This window comes from Cydia pomonella, chromosome 8, assembly GCF_033807575.1.
Source record: "Cydia pomonella isolate Wapato2018A chromosome 8, ilCydPomo1, whole genome shotgun sequence".
Lineage (NCBI taxonomy): Eukaryota > Metazoa > Arthropoda > Insecta > Lepidoptera > Tortricidae > Cydia > Cydia pomonella.
Window position 1 is genome coordinate 14,982,045 of NC_084710.1, and position 22,830 is coordinate 15,004,874.

Here is a 22,830-nt window from a genome sequence, read left to right on the forward strand (position 1 = left end):
CTCCTCTGTGGAAGGCCGTTTAAGCCCAGACACAGTCACAGTTCATGGTGAAGTAATTTCGGATAATACGTATTCGGATAATCGACGTGTGGAAATATTTTTTCATGTCTCATGCTATGAAAGTGGGTCGTTGTTGTTCTAAAAAGTGTGCAGAAAATGATAGGTTTCTGCACTAGAGCATCTTACCCTCCAAGTACGTTATTTTATTTTATTTTTTTAAGAGAAACAATAAAAATTTGGTTTTAAATGGATTTATTACACAATTTCCATTCTGGTATTTAACTCCCCATTTCGTAAATAACGATACTTTGACCTAGTTTGTTAATTAAAGATCTCTCAATATGTACTCCATCATGGTTTTGAAAACCTAGTTTAAAAAATTGCATGTGTACACTTGCATTTTACTTTCTTCGTACTCAAAATGAAAAGTAAAGTGCTAAACTCGGGTGAAAACTAACATTTCAGTCTCGATAAACTAAGTGCGTCGGCAGAAATGAGTGCCTTCCACCCCTTGGTTAACAATCTACTATTAATTTTGTTTTCACTACAATGGTATAAAATATTTCGGCTCGTAGGTAATAAATAAAGAAGCTCTGGCATATGTATATATTTAAAATTGTCTTCGGTTACCACGATGGTATTCATGAAATAAAAGTAAACATATTATACCTCGTATAATTTAAAATACATCTCGAACCCTTTCCAGTTTTTAGGGTTCCGTAGCCAAATGGCAAAAAACGGAACCCTTATAGATTCGTCATGTCCGTCTGTCTGTCCGATTCTGTCACAGCCACTTTTTTTTTTATTGGGAAAAGGTAAGCATTTGATCACAATGTCACCTGATGGTAAGTGCCGATGCAGTCTAGGATGGAACATGAGTACCTAAAAGATGTATATTCACTCTCGATTTAAAAAGATCCAAGGTTGTAGTGTAGGTTTTTAGCGTTCGTGGTCAACGGGAGACTTGGGTTGATTTTTTGACTCATTCAATTGCATTTAGCGCATTTCAGGGGATTTAGGTAGTTTTTTTGACCTATTATGCTGAAAACGTTCCAAAAATTACGACTCAGTCGGCAAGTTATTTAATCAGTGTACACCGGGCTTAAAGACTAGTTTTCATAAGTCAAGGCCCCAAGTTATCGGCCTTTTTATTCAAACTGTACGGGTAACGGGGTGATAGTAGTTTAGTTAGTTCACCAGACCGAAAAGGTGCTTTTCCCGGACTAATGCTAATTGTCGTCTTTGAACTCTGGTGACATTTTAGTTAGTGTGTAAGGGATTAGTAGATTGGATAGCTTACAGTTTCCTATTCGGAAACATTTATCAAGTCTGGAACTGATATTAAGATCATTTGCTTCGGGTAGCTATGGATATATAGTTTTGTTTACAAAAGTAAACGAAATTACAGAAATGAATATATGTTGCAGGCTAGTATTATTTGTCGCAAATATGAGTAGCACGTTTTTAGATATGTTTAAACAACCAAATTATAGTCAAAACTTAAAAGAGTACGAAATAACATGGATCGTGATGACTTAATACGTACTCAAAAAGGCACTAACCATTAGTGCTAACCCTGTGACAAAGTGTTTGCAAAAAGTTATGATAAATTGAAACTTGGTAAACGTGAATTTTAACGTTGTTATTAGTATACCTCTGAATTCTGAATTTGTCTCGATAAACGTGACATTTATTTATACAAATAGGCCCTTAAACATAAACGACAAATACATTTTTTTACAGATGTTTTAGTAAATTCTTATTTTGTCCATAGGTACAGTTACTTCATTTTCTACGCTAGGCAACTGGCCAGTAAATCACTTCTACAGGTAAGTTTCTAGTAATATTTTTAAATACCCAATTTAAGCCCTATGCTATGTATAGTTTTTGCTATGTAGATTTACCAAATTTAACCTTTAATAACATGATAATATGAGTCAAGGTAGGGGTCGTCGTGAATGACACGATAATTGACACACGAATAACACGATTTGACGACCGGTCTGGCTTAGTGGGTAGTGACCCTGCCTATGAAGGCGATGGTCCCGGGTTCAAATCCTGGTAAGGGCATTTATTCGTGTGATGAGCATGGATATTTGTTCTTGAGTCATGGGTGTTTTCTATGTATTTAAGTATTTATAAATATTTATATATTGTATATATCGTTGTCTAAGTACCTTCAACACAAGCCTTATTGAGCTTACTGTGGGACTTAGTCAATTTGTGTAATAATGTCTTATAATATTTTATTTATTTATTTATAATGACTAAACACCTAAGATATATAATTTGACACTTTACCGCAGAGGAATTAATAATTTATAACCTTATAATTTATATCTGTGAGTTACATATTCAGGCCAATTCAACGTACACTGATATGAGAATCACATCTAACTGATGGAATTCAGTTAACGTGCATTTTGCTCGTACTTGTCCGTTGCTCTTACTTGTAGAGTTAGAGCCGGTGGCGGCGTAGCTTTATTCGACGTTCATTAGCGCATTGTAATATGCCTACTTAAAAAATAAACTATCGTTATCTTTACATGTTTTGGTGATTCAAATATCATTCTTATGTCAGTGTTCTTACGTTTAAATTGGTCTGTTTGCCTAAAATCGAATCCGAACATTTCGATTGTTGGGTACATAAAAGCTAAATTACAACCTACATCTGTACATGGCCTAAAATACCAACATGAAACATAATCCATGCTCAATCGCAACATTCAGTCATAATAATTTCACGAAAATAATACCATAACCGCTAATTAACACCCGCTAATGGCGAAGAGTTCATAATATGCTCCCATTCTCTATATTCCTTTTTAGCTTCGCTAATAGTTGTTTTTCCCCAACGCCCCTCGCTAAGTGCAATTTATATTAATACCGTCATATTTTCGCGTTGGTTACCCGCATTTTCATATTAACCATGGTCCGGGCTTCATGATAATGCGAGGGTCCTCCGTCATTTGTTCCCAGGATGATTAAATTTACACGGCTAACACTCTGTGCTTTCGAAATTAATTCCCTAATCAGTAGTACGGGAAAGATTTTAAAATTGCAATAATTTATATTTTGGGTGGCTGAGGAATGGTCCAGAATTACTTTATTTAATTTAAAGTTATTAATAGTACGTATGTATATGAGTTGTCACGATAACCATTACGCTCCTTTTCCCGACGTCTCATATATAAGGTCAATAAGTGTGACATACTAAACTTTTGTAAACGTTAAATTTGAACACATAATTCAAGATCATAAAATTAGATTCCGAACTGTGCCCTAAGGTTCAATATTATAAGGTTCAGCTTTAGCTGAAAACAATGTGTTTTATGTTAGTTTGATGATTTAAAAATGGTATTTAAGATCTCTAATGAAAGTAGAGTCACAGTCACAATACCCCAGCAAAATGAGGTAAGTGTGCTTACATTGTTAGTGCACGATAGACAACAAATTTTAATAATCAAAACGCAATCGCCATGATACGAACCGATGATAAGTTAATAATTTTAATCTATACTATACTTAGTTATCATCATTTATGATAAAATATAATCCGGGGTAACTGGAATATATTATACTAATATATGTTCCAAGCTGGGGTGGAAAACCTTTTTAAAGTGAAAAATGCACTTTAAAGAAAAAACTATTTTGAGCTTTGAAAAAAATATGTGAACAAAACAAAAATTAACTTCTCTATTTAATAAAATAAATAGGTAGATACCAATGCGTCGCGGTACTTTCGGACTATAGGAACAAACACAATCCTATAGCGCTGTGGCGTTCGTTGTCTCAGCCGGCGAAATACGGTTATTAGATACAACGTCATACATACCGGTGAGATAAAAATTAGTTAGGTACGTATATTAATAAGTCCACGCAGACGAAGTTGCGGGCAATAGCTAGTCAATGACAATACAAGAAATAATTATTTACGATCTTTGATACGGGACAAGTGTAACATAGTCACAATTGCCTCAAGTGAGATAGACACACTTTACCAGTCACTCATTTTTTAGGCTACGTTTTTAAATGCACATTAATTTCTTATTTTCCCTTATTTAAAAGAAATTTTAAAAGTTACTTGAAGATTAAATAATGATATTTAGTACTTACCTATTCACACTAAACAGATTTGACGATTTTGCTTCGAATTTTATAGAGCCTCGTGTGAGCTACAACTGGTATTAAAAAAATTATGAGATTTCAAAATAACGATGGTCTCAAAATTGCTTGACAACGTTACCTTTAGTAATTAATTTCAACTGATCGTTTATTTACTCAAGACAACAGAACATAGCAGTATCAATATCTCAATTAGTTTACGTAATATGAAGGGCAGCTACACTTGCCCCGTAGCTACACTTATCCATACTGACCTTACTACACACTCACCCCCTTATTCATAAACGTGTACTAAAGTTACGATGCCGCTAATCATCGTTTGTCCCTTTCCGACGTATTGGTATGATGGAAAGGGACAAACGATGATTAGCGGCATCGTAACTTTAGTACACGTTATTGAATAAGGGGGTCATTGTTTACGAGATACGGCCAAATAGACGGGTAGATTAATACAGTGTACTTATATAGAAATCGGAATTGCTACTCACATACCTATGTTTCTCAATGCCATGTAACATAACAGTGTTTCAAATAAAATAAAACAATTCAAATCTTTGCTTCTTTTTGTTTTCAAATTGCTTAGGCGACAGGTACTATTGTCATTAATCAACAGTTCATATTTTATGCAATAATAAATTATTCGATCATTGTCACGAAAACCCCTTTTGTGCCTACATAATGAACTCATATTACAACCTCTTGAATAATGTGAACAGAAACAAGCCTATTCACATAGGATTTCGTTGGTCATCGTTCCTCTTTGTGTCCAATTGAAACCCACTTTGGAACATGAACGTATGAGTAAGTACCAAAGTTTTGTTGTTTTCGCAATGTTCTATTTTATTCTTGCCGTCTTGCTCTTGCAACATGGCGCAAGCTGTGCTCGCTAAATACGTCAGAATGGTTAAAATGGTCGGTTCTTTATCATTTGTCACCATGTCTGTCATGTTCTAACAAGTACGTAAGTGCGAAAGTGACAGGCATAGTGACAGGTGTAAAAAACGCGACCATGCTACCGCTGCAGATTTGGTCGCGTTCACGTTGTTTATGACTAATCGCCATAATTTTTTCTATATCTTATAATTTAATTGTGCTTTATTATTTATTAATTTTCCGATAGTTAAAATGTGGTGTCATATTACGTGTTTTCATTCACATAATTATGGCCCCGACGGAAACCAGCGTTAGCCCAGCCAGGCTAGTACCGTGCTGAGTTGGGGCCGTTTCGTGGTTTATTTACTTATAATGTGTTGATATGATATGTTAGGTACTTGTTAGTTTGTTTCTCTACTTTTTACCTGTTTTTTTTTCATGTACAACGTTTTGGTATAAAAAAACTTCTATTTCTGTTTGAATTCCATGATGCGTACTTTGCAGTAGGTACCTATTCTTACATTCGGCGTAATTATTTCATACCAAATTGCTGAAATCTCTCCTGACAGTTTTAATACTCGGCTGATGCCCATTTAATATTTATATACGGCCGAACCACAGCACAGTGCAGCCTGTTTTTAAATAGAACACTGGAATTATTCATTGTTGCGTTATTTATATGGAATGAAAAAAATCGTATTGGGTATAACGTAATAAAAAACCGCTAGCTTTAGATAATGTTTACACGGAATATTTTTAGGTATTTTCGTACCTACACATGCACGAGGAAAATCAAATTATATACATAGGTACTTCCGCACTCGGTGGTTCGAGCGCTGTTTTTTTTTTTCAGTTCTGCGTATGATTATATTGGTTATGAGCAGGTATTTCATGAAAAAAGAATTATTTTTGTAAGCCAGCAGACCAATTCAAACTTGCATTTTGATATAGAAACAATGTTATTTTGTTATCACTCTCTGTATTTAACAAAATGACTTCAAAATGTAAGCTAGAATTGACCTAGTACACATTTTACGTCGATTACGTTGAAATAAGTAAGGATAACTAAAGAAAGCTCACAAATGCCTAAGCCCAAGTTAACCTCTTGTAACAGCTAAATAGAACTGTTAGACAATATACAAGTGTACTATTGTGTATTAAATTTGTAAATATGTTTACCTCTTAAGTGTATGAGGTGTTCAATCGAATTCCTCTCGGAGCTGGAGATTTGTAGTCGCCGTCGCGTCGCCAGAAATAAATCGCTGCCGCTGGACATATCGTTCCCTACTGCCGCGTCAGTGGATATCGCTAAGTCCTGATAACAATCTACGAATACACTTGAAAGACGGTCATTTTCTTTAACTACTCGTATATAGACTTTTGCGTAGCGATTACTACTTTATTGTTATATTAAATTAATAAACAATGGTAGCACACTTTTATTCACTATAAAATGCCCATTTGGAATTAAAGTTCGTTTGATATGCAGTGACTTGTCTTTAGACACTAAATAATATATATTGCGCGTATCGTTGACATTTAAGTTGTTTTAAAAAATTGCCAAATAATCATAGTAGAATTTTATAAACATTAATTTATACCGACAGTATAAGTAAATGTTGGAGGTTGCTTGAGTATAAAAATGACGTCGATATGAAGTAGATTTTCGTAGGAATTGACGCTTGTTTCGAAGAGAAAATTCAATTAATTGTACTTTGATTTTCTCTTTCTCAAAGGCATGTAGGAAAAATATCGTACCGTATTCCTAAAGTACAGGGTATTAGTAATACAAAATATTCATGTTTAGTAGAAGAGTAAACTTCTCAAAATTTAAAAACAAGAGCTCACAATTCAGTCCTTCACGCGGTTTTTCGTAAACGACCATCGGAAAAAAAATCATTACTAATTAAATAAGTCCTTTTTCTAATATAAAATACCGTATTGCTAAAGATAAAAAGACGCTCTTACAGGAACGAGTACTCTTTGTTTCTAATAATGAGCGTAAAGTTCTGAATTTCATCGAGGAATATTATCAAATTTACATTGTTTCGACTTTTCTTGTGACAGCGCTATTAAATCATTTTTGTTGACTTAGTTCTTTTGTAGAATTCCGCTAATTTATGCATGTAGTCGGATAGAGCATAATTATGATCTTTGTATCTTTGTATTTGTATGTGAAAGTAAGGATAGAGCACTAGAGTTAGCAAACTCGATACATCAGTTTTGTTACCAAAACACGGGGTATTTCGTAGTCGACATCAAGCGTCAAGTCACGAGTGTCGTGATTGTCGAAAAAGTATTGCTAAAACAATTTACAATTCATATTACATGCGGGAGGAGTTGAAAATAGAGTTCCGGTTAATCCAGTTATAATATTAGGTGAAAATCGTTGAGCATTACACTTATTGTTCGTCGCGATATCTATGGTCAAGTAGCAGTACTGATAAATTCGTTACTTGACGCTACGTCTAGACTACAAAAATAACCCGCGTTTTAGTAAGAAAACTGATGTATGGAGTTAGCACTTTACATTATTTTTATCGAATTTGTGCGGTAATATTATAATTATCGAACTAGTGCGGTAGATGACACTTGTTTTATTGTACTTTTACTGTTTTAACATTCAAAATTTGATAAATATATATCTTCTGTTTATCCCTCGTAAGTGTGTTGAAAACTGTCGTATGAAACACGTGTGCTATAGTCATTACACACATCGGCTTGCTTCCAGCTCGAGCGCACAATCGCCTCGAGTGTAATGACCAATGAACACCTGTATCCTAAAGCACTATTTAATAAAAATATTTGTTATGTAAGTTTATAAATTGATTTATATTTTATACGTAATATTTTACTTTTTATACCTATGTATATCTTGTGGACTGAGGATCCAACCTTACTGTTTTCAATTATAATCCTATAATTGGAAACAAAGGTTCCCGGTACACTTCCGAGCGATTTAAGCTTGACAATTGGCTCTTGATAGGCCTGTACAATATCTGGGCTAAGTGTAGTTATAATAAACAGATCACGAGTAACACAAAAACTTAGGTACATAACTAAGTTTTTGTGTTACTTAGGTACATAACTAAGTTTTTGTGTTACTCGTGATCTGTTTATTTAACTATGAAGTATTGCCCACAGGAAATAGTATGGAATACTCATTGTTTCTTACATAGAAAATGTACGGCGTCGTATTTTATAGTTATGAAAACAGACTATAGTTCATACATTATTGAATGAATGAATGAATGATGCTTTTATTAGAAACACACATACACAACAACATTAAAATAGACTTAAATCTAGGTAAATTAGAACTTACAGTGCTGCGGGTGGTTCCAGAAAAGGATAACACTCAACATGTGTCGCAGCACATCAGTAGTGTTGCAACGCTGATTTTCAGTGTACCCATTGACACGTAAAACAACACAGAACATAAAAACAGAACCGAAGCAGAATACAACAGAATGTGCAGTTGACATTGAAATTTATTTATAAGAAAACCAGGACATGTTATTATACACAGCTTTAATTGTTAGTTTTGTAAAAGGAATAGAAAGGAAAAAGGTTAGGTTAGGTTAGGAACTTAATGACAAACAGACTAGCATTTAACTAATTTCAACTTTATACTTTTTCGTTTGAACAAAGGATGCACATATAATGCACAAAGGAGCTTCGCGCCAGTTCTTGTTAATCTTAAATCCATAAAAAAGTTCCGAGTTATGAGTTTCTCGATCGGTATTCGCTCAACTTTTATTAAAACCAGGAGAAAGGCTTTCAAAAGGCACGCAGGAATGCCTTGTGCACGCACAGACTCTTTGAGTGCGACTCGAATATGGTTGAATGATGGATCATATATACAGCTGGGCCATTTTAATCTCTGAAAATGAACCGGTTAGTAAAAAAAAACAGAGTTTGTAGTATTAGCAGGAGTTTTTAGTAAAAATTTGAAAAAGAGATTCTATCTAGTAGAACCCGCTGAGTAGTTGCTAAATGCAGGTACATAAATCTTTTTTCACTATTCCACTGAATTAGCTGCCTTGATTAATCGGGGCATCGGTCTGTAGAAAGAATACAGGAAACCTATCTTTGCTAAATTTCACTCAGAATAAAACTCGACAGTCCAGATTCGGAAAATAACACCTGACTAATCGTTTTACCCTTGTTTTATTATAACTTTAATGAATAAATAAGTTATTGGCACAAATTAAATTTTTGCTACAAGTTTTACACTGACTGTACTTTTCTTTCCACAGACAAATCATCTCATCGAGACAATTCTAACAACCCCAAACACAATTAGTTTGCCTTTGTTTTATCACAGAGTTCGCATGGCCACCTCCTGTTTCCATCATCAGATCAGATCATCATAATATTGCATTGTCATCCGATTTACATATGTATGCAAATTTTCAGCCTAATCGGAAATCGGGATCTGGTTCAAATTTAGCTTGCAAGATTTGACACTAACAAAACAACACACATACTAACAGGGCAGGTTAAATAAAAGCTTATAAAATGGAATAAAGTAAATGTAAATATAGCGGGCTTCCAGTACATGTCATTTACTTTCAACTTTGTTACTACTTAATAACAAATAAAAATAAAACAAGCATGAATCAGCCTTAAAAAAAAAGCGTTAAAAATTTTTCGGAATGGTACCTACACATACGGAACCGCCAAAGAGCAAGCCTGACTCACATGTAAATTACAGTTATAATAAAAAATAACGAAATATCATTCAGTAGGTATTCAGTGGCAATAATGTAAATTGTTGTAAAATATTTTAAATACCGTTCACGCGTTTGTCTTGCGTGAAAAGGCCCGACACGTCCTCTCGACTGCTCGCATTCTTTTCATGCTTCGCGTGTTTTATATTTTATAACTTAATTTATCTCTAGAAGGTCACATGGTTTACGAAAACAGCACATTTGCCGAGATTATGTATCAACAATGTAGGAAATTGAATATAGGGTTATGCTTTACCTGAAACTTTGACTTCGAGGTTTTGGAGTAAAGGCACGCAATAAAATGAGTAGCATTGATAAATTCTTAGTATATTTTTTGGCATCTGCAATATAGCACACTCACCACCGAGCCAATGCGAGACGTGCTTAAAGCAGAATAACATAATCCTTAATAAATAAAGATTTAGGAAAATCACCAAAATATATAAGACGACTTACTTCCTAATTCAGCAAGGATTTGCTCACACTTACATACCTATACCTATAAGGATATAGAAACCTACAAAATAATTGAAGCCCTTGAAATTATCACGATCCCGTATGATTAACTCTATAATATTTGTACTGCCTCTATTATTGGAGTAGGCTCATCGCCCACTGATTAAATAAACGTAAGCACAAGGCGACCCTAGGGTATCGGGCATGGATAGCCCAGGTATAAACCAGTATTCCGTGCGCTCTAAAATTACGTAATGTCGTTGTGAATCTTGATGGCACGATTCACTGGTTAGTTAGATCCTTTGGTATATGTTTGGTAGAGGGCTAGGTTTGACGAGATATACATACAAATAACGTCATTAGGGATTGCAAACCGGATTGGTTTTCAATCCGGCCGGATCCGGCTAGATTTTGGCCATAGTCCGGCCGGATCCGGCCGGACCGGATCCGGTTTGGTATAGGGATATAAAAGTTAATTAAATGACATATTTTTCTACTTTTTTGCGTAATACGTATTCCTAAATCTATAATTTGAAGTTAATAAATAACTTCTTAACAATAAAATAGAACTTGGTAGTAAAAAGCGTCACAATGTCAATATAACATTAAAAACAAAATTTGAAATCTGTAATTTATGATATTTAACCATTCAAAAGTGCTCAAATTTTCGTTTACAATTATAAATTTGATTAGTTTCCAAAGCCTGATGATGGGATGTGGGGTGGGAATTGGAGCTCCTTGAAAGGACAAGTTTTCGTGACTGTTCTTTGATTGAACTCTTTGTAGAGTCTGTTCCGAAAGAGAAGAGTCGTGGAATGTATTGGGCCCCATACATTCCACGACTCTTTTCTTTCCTCACAAACTCTAACGTTGACATCCATTCTAGCATAGAGAAATAAGAAGTACTTAGAGTGCTCACTCCATACATCAGTTTTGGTACCAAAACGCTTATTATTTTCGTAGTCGACATCTAGCATCGAGTAGTGGAACTCTCAGTACTGCTACTCGACAATAGATATCGCGGCAAACAAGAGTAACCGGAACTCTATTTTCAACTCCTACGCTTACTATTATTTATTAATTTTAACGAAGATATTTTACTTTTAACCAATTTTGATATTAAATGTTCTCTAGTATTATCTTGCTCTAAATTTTTTGTCCGAAACAGTCTACTACTGTATGTCTTTAAAATATTGTACTTTTTTAATTTATGGAAAAGTATATTGGTCAAATTATAGGGAACAACACACGACACGATGATCTCATGCGAAAAATAATAGAATGTAGGATTGAAAACCATTGCGGAAAGGGACTCCCTAAGAAAAGTTACATAGATCAAATAAAGAATTGGCTACACGTAGAGTAGCATGTACCAGGAGATGAAGGAAATTGCATAAGATTGGATGAAATTGTAAAGACAAAAGATTCTCTCTTAAATTTGAATAGAAAAGAATCTATATTTTATCATATATATATACATATATCGGAGAAAACTAAAGATTATCAATATTATCATATATTCTTCATTCACACATATTGATGAGCCCAACTGTAGTCGGTTGAGTACCGCCGACTTAATCCTGCTCATTTGTTTACTTTTAATCTCCTATCACAACATTATGACACGACATTAACCTTCTCTTTAGCATAAATTACAAATGCCTTCCATGGCATCCTTTCATTTTTCCTTCTCTTACAGTATTTATGTAATCGTCATATCGTGCCACCAACATGAAAGAAGAAGAAATCCTCTTCTGTTCCCAGTCATCGTCATAATAAATATATTTTTATCTTAATAAATTTAAACTTTTTGATTCGTTTTTTGTTCTGTTCAACTTCATACCTCGTATCCGTTGCCTTTTCCTCATCTGAAACGCACAGCGCGTGCTGTATTTAGGCGTTATTTATTTTACCGGATCCGGTCCGGATCCGGTGATTTTTACCGGATCCGGTAGCTCCTGAAAAGTGCCGGATCCGGCCGGATTACCGGATCCGCCGGACCGGATTGCAATCCCTAAACGTCATATACACTTAAGTTTAAAAAAAACAGCTCTGTTTAAGTGATAATAGTGATAGATAATTCGCTTTAAGTTACATAAACTCCGTGGCAAAGTTTTTTTTTTTAATTAATTTTTGTCGTTTAAAAACTTCTTGGAAAAGAAAGTAATACAACTTAAATTTGATTACCTTTACGTTCGTAAGGGAAGCTTTTCGATATATAGAAGTGTGTACTTATGTATACACTCTTTTAAATGTTGCTGACACTCTAAAATGCAAAATGAAGTATGCTGCACCCGATAGCTTCTCGGGCGACGTTCGAAGGTACTAGAGGTCTGTTTACTTTCAAAGATATAGAGTTCGAACTCAGTTATTTTCGAATATGGCGACCAATTTGAACTTGCATCTGGACAAATGTCTCATCGAATTTTCTACGACGAATAGCAAATTTTGAAGAGTATTCTAGTGAGTGATGGATGACGAGGACGACATATACTGTTTTTTGATATATACGTACTATATTACAATATATATACATTATACTATATATTGCTTTTGCAAATTCAAAGATAACATTGTCTTATGTTTCGACAAAAATATATTGTACTTTTAAGACAAGTTTGTGCTTAAATAAACACAATATTTGACTACTAAAATCGCAATTGACTTGTTACACATGAGACTCCATACATACAATGTGTTTGTCCACATATAGTGGAGCCGTTAACCACGTATAGGACGATGAATTTTAACGACAAATCACCCCCCATACCTATATTTATCTCAACCATTTTAAAACTGCACCCTTTCAAAGCTTGATGGTGCCACACACTACTGCACTTGGTTAATGTACCATTATCTGCCCATTTGCCTATTGCACCTCTAAAAACTAATAATATTTCGATAGCTTATGAATTAGGACATAAATATTAAGCATAAATGGTTCAAATAATTTTCCACAATTACTCGATAGTTAATGACAAAGATTAAAATCGTCTTCAAAAATTTACTTTTTTTTACATTTTATCTTTTTTTTCGAAAACGAGGTCGTTAACTTGTACTTTTTTATTATTAAATGATATAACAGGATATCAGCTAAAAGTTGACATCAAAATGATAGCCTTAGCTAAAACATTTCACAAGTTACACGAGTCCAAACAAGAACTTCTTTAATGAGCTGTAATCACCCCCCATACCTATGGGGCATGATTCATCATGCTATACGTGGTTAACGGATCCATTATACGTGGACAAACACATTGTATGTGATTTTACTGTTTTCGTTGATAAGCCGTGATACTTTTATGTATTATTATAGTACAGTTAGTTAACGTGTAAGCTATTCAGTGTTCACCAAAAATCAGACATAACCGATTTGAATCGACTCTATTTTTTACCTTTGTCGTATTTGAATACAGCTAGTCTTATAATCGTCAATCAATACAGGAGAGTAATGTATATATGTCGGCGGCTGATCGTAAAATCCGGCCGATCGTAAAATTCCTGTGTAATGTTTTGATGGTGACATTAGGCCAATAGATAGGTAGGATAGGTTCATTAGGTTGCATCAGATGCCCGAAGGGCAAACTGAAACCCAGGGAACGAGGCAATGATTTTCACGTTTCACGATATGCCTAGGAATTTCATGATGTGCAAGATTTTACGATCGGTCGCCGACATATATACCGTTAAAAAAGTCAACAAGTAAATTTTATTATAAAACCGTATACGTTTCGACCGTGAAGCTGCTATGCGTGGATTAGAATGTAGCTATGTACCGGGACCCACTTTGCAGGCTTTTATGAATGGAGTTCCATAATGGGGCGACATCAAACGACCAAAATCGTTATTTCACGAGGTATTGTAATGTCAGCCCTTTTAAAGGGCTTGGGTTCTGAAATAAAGCGTGATATACACAGTTTTTGGTAACTTAAAAATGTGTACCTGCATTTCTGAATCAATATGTACCTCATATTTTTTATCTTTACTTTTCTTCGTTTATGTTTAATAATCATCCCAAAAAGAAAATTGCCTCTATCTTACAAAAGCACAGCCATTAAAATACCTATTGTTTTATGGTTTAAAATAATACATATTATAGGCTTACACAAATTCACTAAGCCCCCGGTAAGCCAAGACAGTTTGTGTTGTGGGTACTTAGACAAGGATATACTATACAGGGTGAATCCTAAGTCGTGAACAGAAACATATGTTTCTTTCTGTTTAAATTTAGTTTAAACATGTGGACGTGACAACAGGCAAAAATATGTACGCGTTGTTTCTCAATTCTTTAATTAAAAAATTGTTTTAAATTTACTGAGTCTCATGGTCACCCTAATTGCTACGTCAAACTGTCATAGACCCAGAGCATGTTATTACCATTAATCATTCAACCTTTTTGTATTTGCTGGTAAGAACGTTGAAAAAAGATTAAATATATGTATATTATACAAACACTTAAATACATAGAAAACATCCATGACTCAGTAACAAATATCTGTTCTCATCACACAAATAAATGCCCTTACCGAGATTCGAACCTAGAACCATCGGCTTCAAAGGCAGAGTCACTACCCACTAGGCCAGACCGGTCGTCAATGGTAGGTATGTTATGGTGTGTGCTTGTTGGTGAAAAAGGTCTTTATAGTATTCTAAATGTATCGTATCGATGGTGACTATGACGATGCAACACACTGAGAAAACCATATAACTGACAAAGTTTGGCATTAAACATGTGCCACCTGTGATGCAAGTCTTCATAGCCCATATTATCCACCTTGTTGGGGGGTCTTCTCTTGCTGAGTCCACCCGTCCTGCCCACGCGCCCATTAGTACGGCGTATTAAACCATTGTGTCACACTCGCTGAAGTCTAAAAAACTCTCTAAACTATGTCAACGACCTTGATTCTCGCAAAGAAAATTTTGAACTTACATGGCTCGCTTCATTTTAGATATAAATAAACGTTCCAAAATAAATATGCCCATTTTATTTCAATATTGGCGCGTTCCAGAGCGTAGCTACAAGCTCAGTCAAACTTGTGCAAGCGCAACACAGGTTTTTCAATAAAATATATTACGGTACTGAATATGCCTCCAAGGTTTAAAATACAACAGAGTTAATTAAAATGGAAAGTACGCCCCAGGGACAACAATGACGTGGTGGCGCGTTGTTTATCCGGCCGAGCTCTCGGGGAATAAGTGCACGTTTACCCATTAGAAATTATAATGGCGTTAAAAGTATTGCGGCATTAAATCCTAGTTGGGGTCGTGTCGTATTCACGTTTTTATGTCACTTTTATGAGACTGAGCATTGTCACCACAATAACCTCCGGGGCATTAGATTATTGAGGGCAAGGATGTTACTTCAATTGCTGGCCGAGCGCGGGTAAATATAAAGCGGATCTCAAAAACAAGATACACCTAGTTCTCATCTCATGGTCCTGTTTTCAGCTTTGCACGAGCAGGACGCAGTTAGTTGCTAGAATGAGATAGAGTAATAGGCATAATATAGGTTTATAGGTTTTTTCTTCGTATATGACATTTATTTCAGTTTATACCTAATATAGGTATTACCAATTCCCGCTTTTACACAACGGTGAGTACTAGGTTTCAGGAAATTCGAGTTCCCGTGAAACTGGAAATTATGAAGACAAAAGTGCCAGTGAAATCTGGAATTATCAAGGTTACAATTACTCTGAATTCCTTAAGTCTTAAGCTTTCGACTCGCTTGTGCTTGGTAAGTAATGGGAATACTTAAACTGACCACTATAAATTTAATATTGTTTACGAATAGCGATTAAAAACTAATAATTACAAACCCCAAGTTTATTCTGACATTAGTTCGCCTTAGTCGAGAATCTGCTCAAGAAGCGATTAGAACAATACGTAGGTAGTACCGTTATTCCTGTTGACTAATAACATAGGGGTATATTAATTAACGTTACACCACTACTCGGCGCCTGAGCGAAACGCAAAGGGAGCTCATAACGTTCGACTATTACATGCTTGGCCAAAAGGGCTTATCCACTTATGAGTCACCAAGCTAAATGTGCTATTTTGGGTTAAGTCGGATAAGAGTATAAGGTGTGCAATAGAAGCATGCTGGTCACATATACATATGTAAACCTTTGATCGCTTCCGTGGTAAATGAAGTTCAATTCAAACGTTACTTTCAGTTCAGAGAAATCAACCCTTTATTAGGTATAAACAACAAATCACGCAGATATGTTAAATTTTGGGCAAAATTAATATTGAATGTTTGATGTTACAAATGAAGGAGAAGTTTATTTGTAATGTGTATTTTTACAGTAGTTAACTCGTGTGATCACTCCGTGAAAGCATCTTTTAGTAAAGTGGAACTGATGATGAAAAATAGAAAAATGTGTAGAGAATATTATTGGATAACAAAAAAGGTTACATTGGTTTTAATATTATAGTGTGTTAATATATATATATATAAAAACTTGAAACCTATATATCTTGAAAAATTGTTTTTTTAAATGCAGTGTTGATTATTGCAATACATATGGCTTTCTATCAGAGAAAAGTCCGTATGCTTCATCTGCAATAAGGACGTTTCTCTCAGAATGTCTGATGAAATTTCAGATGAAAACGTCCTCATTGCACTTATTTTATTTTATTTTATTTTCTTTATTGGGGAAAAAAACAGACATAGGCAGATGATACAGAAAAGAGGATATTGGTTTTTACATTATAAGTGCAACCTACATCCTGAGATCCCACTAGGATTTATAAACTAATAATTTATAAGTGGCATTGCCTTCGGATTGAGGTATAAAATGTTAGTAAAATAGGTACTAAACTAATATTATTACACTGACGATAATATTAGTAGTTACAGTGCTGACAAGATTCAAATATATATAACATTAAAAAGCAAAACGAGGGACTACACATATACAATGTTAAATATAAGACTAAGTTTATATTGGGCCAAAAGTTCCTACTTAAATTAATATGAACTTCGGAAGTACGTAATGCTTCATAACAGTAAATTTACTTTAAGTTTGAAATTTGCACGACTATTGTTAAAAATGTCAACCGAGACTAGGTCGTTATTGTACATTTGACACATTCTGCGACTGCACTTGAAGCATAAGGAAACTTCTGTGATGGAAAGCCACATATTTTTGCTAAACATAAAACAGTTTCTAAAAAAAAAAGTAACTCTACAAAATACGAGTTCATTAATTACATAACCGGGCACCAAATTTGATTTTGAACTCACCTAAAATGCAAATTTAGGAGTGGGTGAACACGAAATGGAATATTAAATAAGACTTCAGACGCATGATACGGCATCTACGTTCTCTATTAAATTATGTTATTGAATAAGTGTGCTGTGACATGTAAAGTCATTCTCAGGCTTCAAGGCTACCGCGGATATGAAAATGTAACATTGCTCTAGCGGGATTAAAAAACTTAATTGCAAACCTCTTTTGACTACCGAATGTGTATCTCTGAGTGAACACAATACCAACCTTACCTAACCTAATAAAAAATCGAAAACATTTTGGGTGGATTTGGTCTATTTGAGCTTCGGAAATGGTTTACGGTCTATCTATAAACCTGCTAAGGGCTCCGTCCTCGTACGAGTACCTACCGTGATTGTTTTCTTATCACGGGTAAATCAGGAACTAAAGATACTCTAATATTGAGTTTCTGTGTTTGATAAGAAAAGTATTTTCTGAAATTGGTTAGATGTTTGCGGCGATGGGGGCAGGGGCGGGGCTTTCCTATGTTTCCCTATGTTCACTCTCTGTTCCTCTCTGCTTTTCCCTATTTTCCTCGGACATAGAGCACTAACTGAATATATGTTTTCCTGAACCAATCGCGAATGAATTTGTTTACTTTGGAGACTGACACTGATAATGAAAGTCCCAGTAAAATGACAAGCGCGATAATCTATTAAATGTTGGACCATTAGAAATTTCAAATTACATATATCGCTTTATAATAATTATTATCAACAGTCCAGCACACGAGATTCGCAATACTTTTTTTTTCGCGAACAGTTCTGACATTAGATTAGATTACTTGGCCATAGGCTTTGCACGATGGATCTGAAATGTATGGAAAGATCCGCGGATCCGGATCCAGATCCGGATAATTTCATACATTTAGGATCCGGATTGCAAACCATACTTGGCGACGGTTTCTAAATCTCCAAGTTGACGATAAATTGAAAACATCTCCCTATTGTAATGTTTGTTGTAGTGCCAATGATCACAAAAGTATTGATAAATTTAATTTGAAGAGCGCAAATATCATCGTTGTCTCACGACGACCCCTACCCTTAGCACGACTTATCGGCATTACAGTCCACCGGACTCCACGTCAAGAAGATTTCGAATGCGATTACTAGATGTCCGCAGTCTTCAGCTACGTATTTATTTTATTATCCCAATGAAAAGCTAATATCTCCGCTATTAAAAGTGAATGAATCACGGTGACTTTACTTGTTAGATTTTGTTATCATATTTAGTTTATTACCGTGCAATATAATTTTATGAATGGTTTAATGATATATTAAGCGGCGGTTGCGGTTATTACATGTTAATACTAAATGACAAATGACATAGACTTTGTTGACTGTGATAATTATTTCCTTTTTATTGAGTAATAATATATAATTTTATTCCTTTTTATTGGTTATTAAAGTTTTGACATCCGTAAATACTTGTAAATATCCCGACCGTTGTAAAACCCGTGCATACAAACTTCTATGCAGGGAAAAAAAAAAACATTTAAACTTTTTTTCTTGATGAACCAATATTCCTAAACGCTCTCCTCCTAAGTTTCCTTCTCAATATTCCATGATGTCGCCACATATTACTCAACGTCCGGCGGTTAATTCGAAAAAATCGAATCGAATACACACTGTATGAACGGCGGTCGCTATGTGCACGACTGTCACGCAACCTACTAGCGTCCGCAAGTCTAAGGGAAATCGTCTATGCACTACATCTTATAAAACTACTCCATAAATAATAAAAACTACTGAATAGATTTTCATACGACTTTCATCTATCAATAGAGTGATTCTCGAGGAACATTTAGGTATATAACTTGTTAAGGTTTTGTGTAAAGTGGTTGAAATATAACGATGTTGTCGGAAAAAATCACGCCGGCTAGGAGCTTTAATTGAAAACGCTGCCTAATCCGTTTGAGTTATAACAACACAATGTATGGGGGGGGGGGGGGGTTGTCTCTCTTTCATGGGTCTACAAAAAAGTCCGTGATGTTGAATACCTATCTTTTAAGGATAACTCACTATACCCATTCTTAACTTCTAGAAAAAGATCACATAGTATGTGGCATTTGCAAAGCTATTTACACGGATACAGTATTAATAATTATCAAATTAAGTACGTTGGTTATATTAAGCATTTCATACAAATTACAATGATTCCTTACACCATACAATTTAAATGAATATTTCAGGAGTAATCCTAAATTAAAGTTTCATTTCGAGCCATATAATTTGTACGAAATGTTAAAGACGCTATCCGCAGTTAGTTCTAATTTTTACCACCTTGTGCGCTGGGATCGCTTTACTTACCCCCTGCTGCTGATGCTCTTCGCACGGTCCCAATACGTGAAGACCACATACGTAAAAAGCCCAAATTGAAAAAGTGCCGTTTGAACGGTCGTTTCATAAACAGTGGAACAGCATGCCGGAAAATATTGAATTGAATGGTCGCCTCGTGAACGTAGCCTTACCCTTTTCTTACGTCGGTGTAATGACTAAAAGCCCGACCAGAAATATATATGATCATTGTCAAGAGGGCGCTGTTATTCTCATGTATAAGGTAACAGTACAGTTTAGTAGGTATGAAAAAATTAGTTTCAATGAAATTCCGCAATATGGCGCGTGGTCATATATTACTGGTCAGGCTTTAGTAGTGGCGACCCGATTCGAACTCCAACATACGTCAAATATTAGGTCTATACGATGTGAAACGGAAATGTCAATGTTAAAAGTGACGTTTTTTTTAAAGAAACGCCACTTTTGACACTGACATATTTGAACCATATGCGATCCGTAAGTAGGTACATACGTTTTACGGTAACATTACTTGTTTATCGCGTTTTACCTTACTGGAATACAAATAATTATTCTAAATTACTATTAAAAGTAGTACTGATCTTAAACAGTATTACGAGTATATAAGTATATTTAATTTAATTATACACCGTGTTTTTTTTTATTTGCGTTAATTTCGAGGGTGCATTCCTGAGCTTAAATAAAGTAACTTTCTCAAAGATACCGATATTCTAACTAACTCCATTTCGGAGATAATCAATCATTAATTTTTATCTTATAAGACCCTTACGAGCGTGTACACTTGCCTTAGGGCCTGTTTACTTATTGATTAGTGTTTAGTGCGAGTTCATACATTTGCTACTAAACGTAAGTACTATCTCGGACGATCGACGTTCGAAATGACATTGATATGTCACAGTTTTCAATTGTTTGGTTGAGTTAAATGTAATGCCCGTGTTACAACAACGCTATATGCAACATTTAGTTACTTTTATAAAAATAAAAATAGTAAAAAAAAACAAAAAAAATTTTTTTTTTTTGAAAACTAACTATGCCATTTAGTTTCCTTAAACGTACTTACCGAAACCCCGGAGTTAACGCAATTCAATAAAAACACGGTGTATAATGTATGCATGAATGTGTTGCTCAGAGTAACTAACCCACACAGTTAAATCATGACAACGTCAAAAGCTGCCGTTTACATCTGAGCGGGATTAGGCAGAATCCCTATCAATTTGCACACACGATCTTCTTAGCTCACAATAAAACCCTTTTATATGGAGATAATCCAGTTTGTAGCTCACTAATTCACGGAGACGTGGCGTACGACCCGTATCTCGGTTTTGACGTAAATATTTCACATTAAACCTGAATTTGCCAACCCAATTATAATTTTATGCACACTGTAGCTTGCGATATGAAAAATATGGTATAATTAGGGAATATTGTGTTTATTTTAATTAAGAAGAACTAGGACAGATGTGGTCAAGCGACAGTGCTGATCAAGTTGCCTGCTGACTTATCGACCAAAAATGCTAAGTGATTACCAACTCAGTCTCCTTAAGTATTATTGTGATTAGGTCTACGTCATAGACACTGTGTAAACCAATTTCTTACTACTATATTACACTGTACTACTATACTTTATTACTCATTCCACATACAGCTTTCATATGTGAATATCATCAACCGGGGTGAATAGGGACGGCTGGGGTGAATAGGGACAAAACTTTAAATGCGATGTACCTGACAATTTCTAAGAATTATATCATATGAAATATACTATTTCTACTCTCAGCTCAGCTCAGCGGTGAATGTGATAAAAACAACTTTACTATTTTTCATTATTTATAATGCATTAGGTACTGTATATTTTTAGTACTTTAATCTTTTTTTTTCTCTTTTTTTATAATGCATTATGTGCATAATAGACTTTTTTAATGGTTGTATTCAAGAACACTATATTCGTATCGTATCGTATGGCTTTATTGGAAAAATAAAATAAAAATCAGGATTACAAAGGTAACATTAACACTATGTGTACGTCTATAGTTTAAGATCTAAATTTGATAGCCATTCCCTGGCATTCGCAGTCATCGTGTGCAGTTTTTTCATGCCTCCAAAAAAGCATCTCTTAGAGCATTCCTTCACGATGTGCTCAGTTGTCTGGTCTAGCGCGCCACGGTGGCAGTTTGGTGAGGGCTTATAGCGCCATTTACATATGGATATTGTGATTGCACCAGCTGACATCGGACTTGATTCTATTTAGTGTAACCCAGATTTTTCGTGTCACATCAAGCCTGGGTCGTTCGTTTGTTGGGTCAAGACTGGTGACTCAGAAGATTGTCGTGCAATTCTAAGCTTGACATTTGTGTTGATTACAAAGCGACCACATTTATAAATCAGGGGGTATATTATTATAAAATCACCAAGTCAACCATTAAGCGTCCCCAGCAAGCTCCGTTCTCCATACAAACGTAGCTACGCTCTCATTTTAAAACGACTAGCTAGATTGCTCTGAAAATTTCTACATACTATAGGATAAGGGGTATCATTCCTGTAATACATTTATGTAGCTTCGGATACAATACTCGTAGTTAAAAAAACACAGCGAATTTAAGTTATTGATACAAAACTTGTCTTTCCCTTATTTCGTTTGTTTTATAATCTGGAGCTATATAAACTAATTACAAAACGAGATATACCACATGTCATTGTATGTGCAAAGTTCATTACAATCTAACACGTAGTTTTAAAATAAGCAAGAAACTCCGTTTGTATGGGAAGGTGAAATTCGGCCGAGCTTGCCAGGGACTCTTAGGTAACATCTGTTTGTAAATATTTCCTCCGCCGTGCGATTCTGTCCAATTATAACAAATGTAATTTAACGCGATTGGCGTAAGACGTGTACCTATGTACAAGTAATATATATATTCGTTTGCAATCATGTTTTAAAATGTCACATTAAATGGTCTTGATGTAAATTCGTAATTGGTGTTTGCTTAACGCAACGGTGCGACACGACGGGTGGAATTACATCTGCTAATTTGAGTCTCGAATTCATATAGATTTTGATCA

At 35.0% G+C, this 22,830-nt stretch overlaps 1 protein-coding gene across 11 annotated transcripts in view; it reads left to right on the top strand.

The window, feature by feature from the left end:
- Positions 1–22,830, top strand: part of LOC133520663 (poly(rC)-binding protein 3) — a 243,776-nt gene that overhangs the window by 42,720 nt on the left and 178,226 nt on the right. Inside the window, exon 2 of one of the 11 annotated variants that reach the window (XM_061855243.1) lies at positions 1,775–1,829. The exons of the other annotated variants lie outside the window; for them this stretch is intronic. The gene's annotated coding sequence lies outside the window, so the exon portion shown is untranslated. The remainder of the gene's footprint in view (positions 1–1,774; positions 1,830–22,830) is intronic. 11 annotated transcript variants of the gene reach the window in all.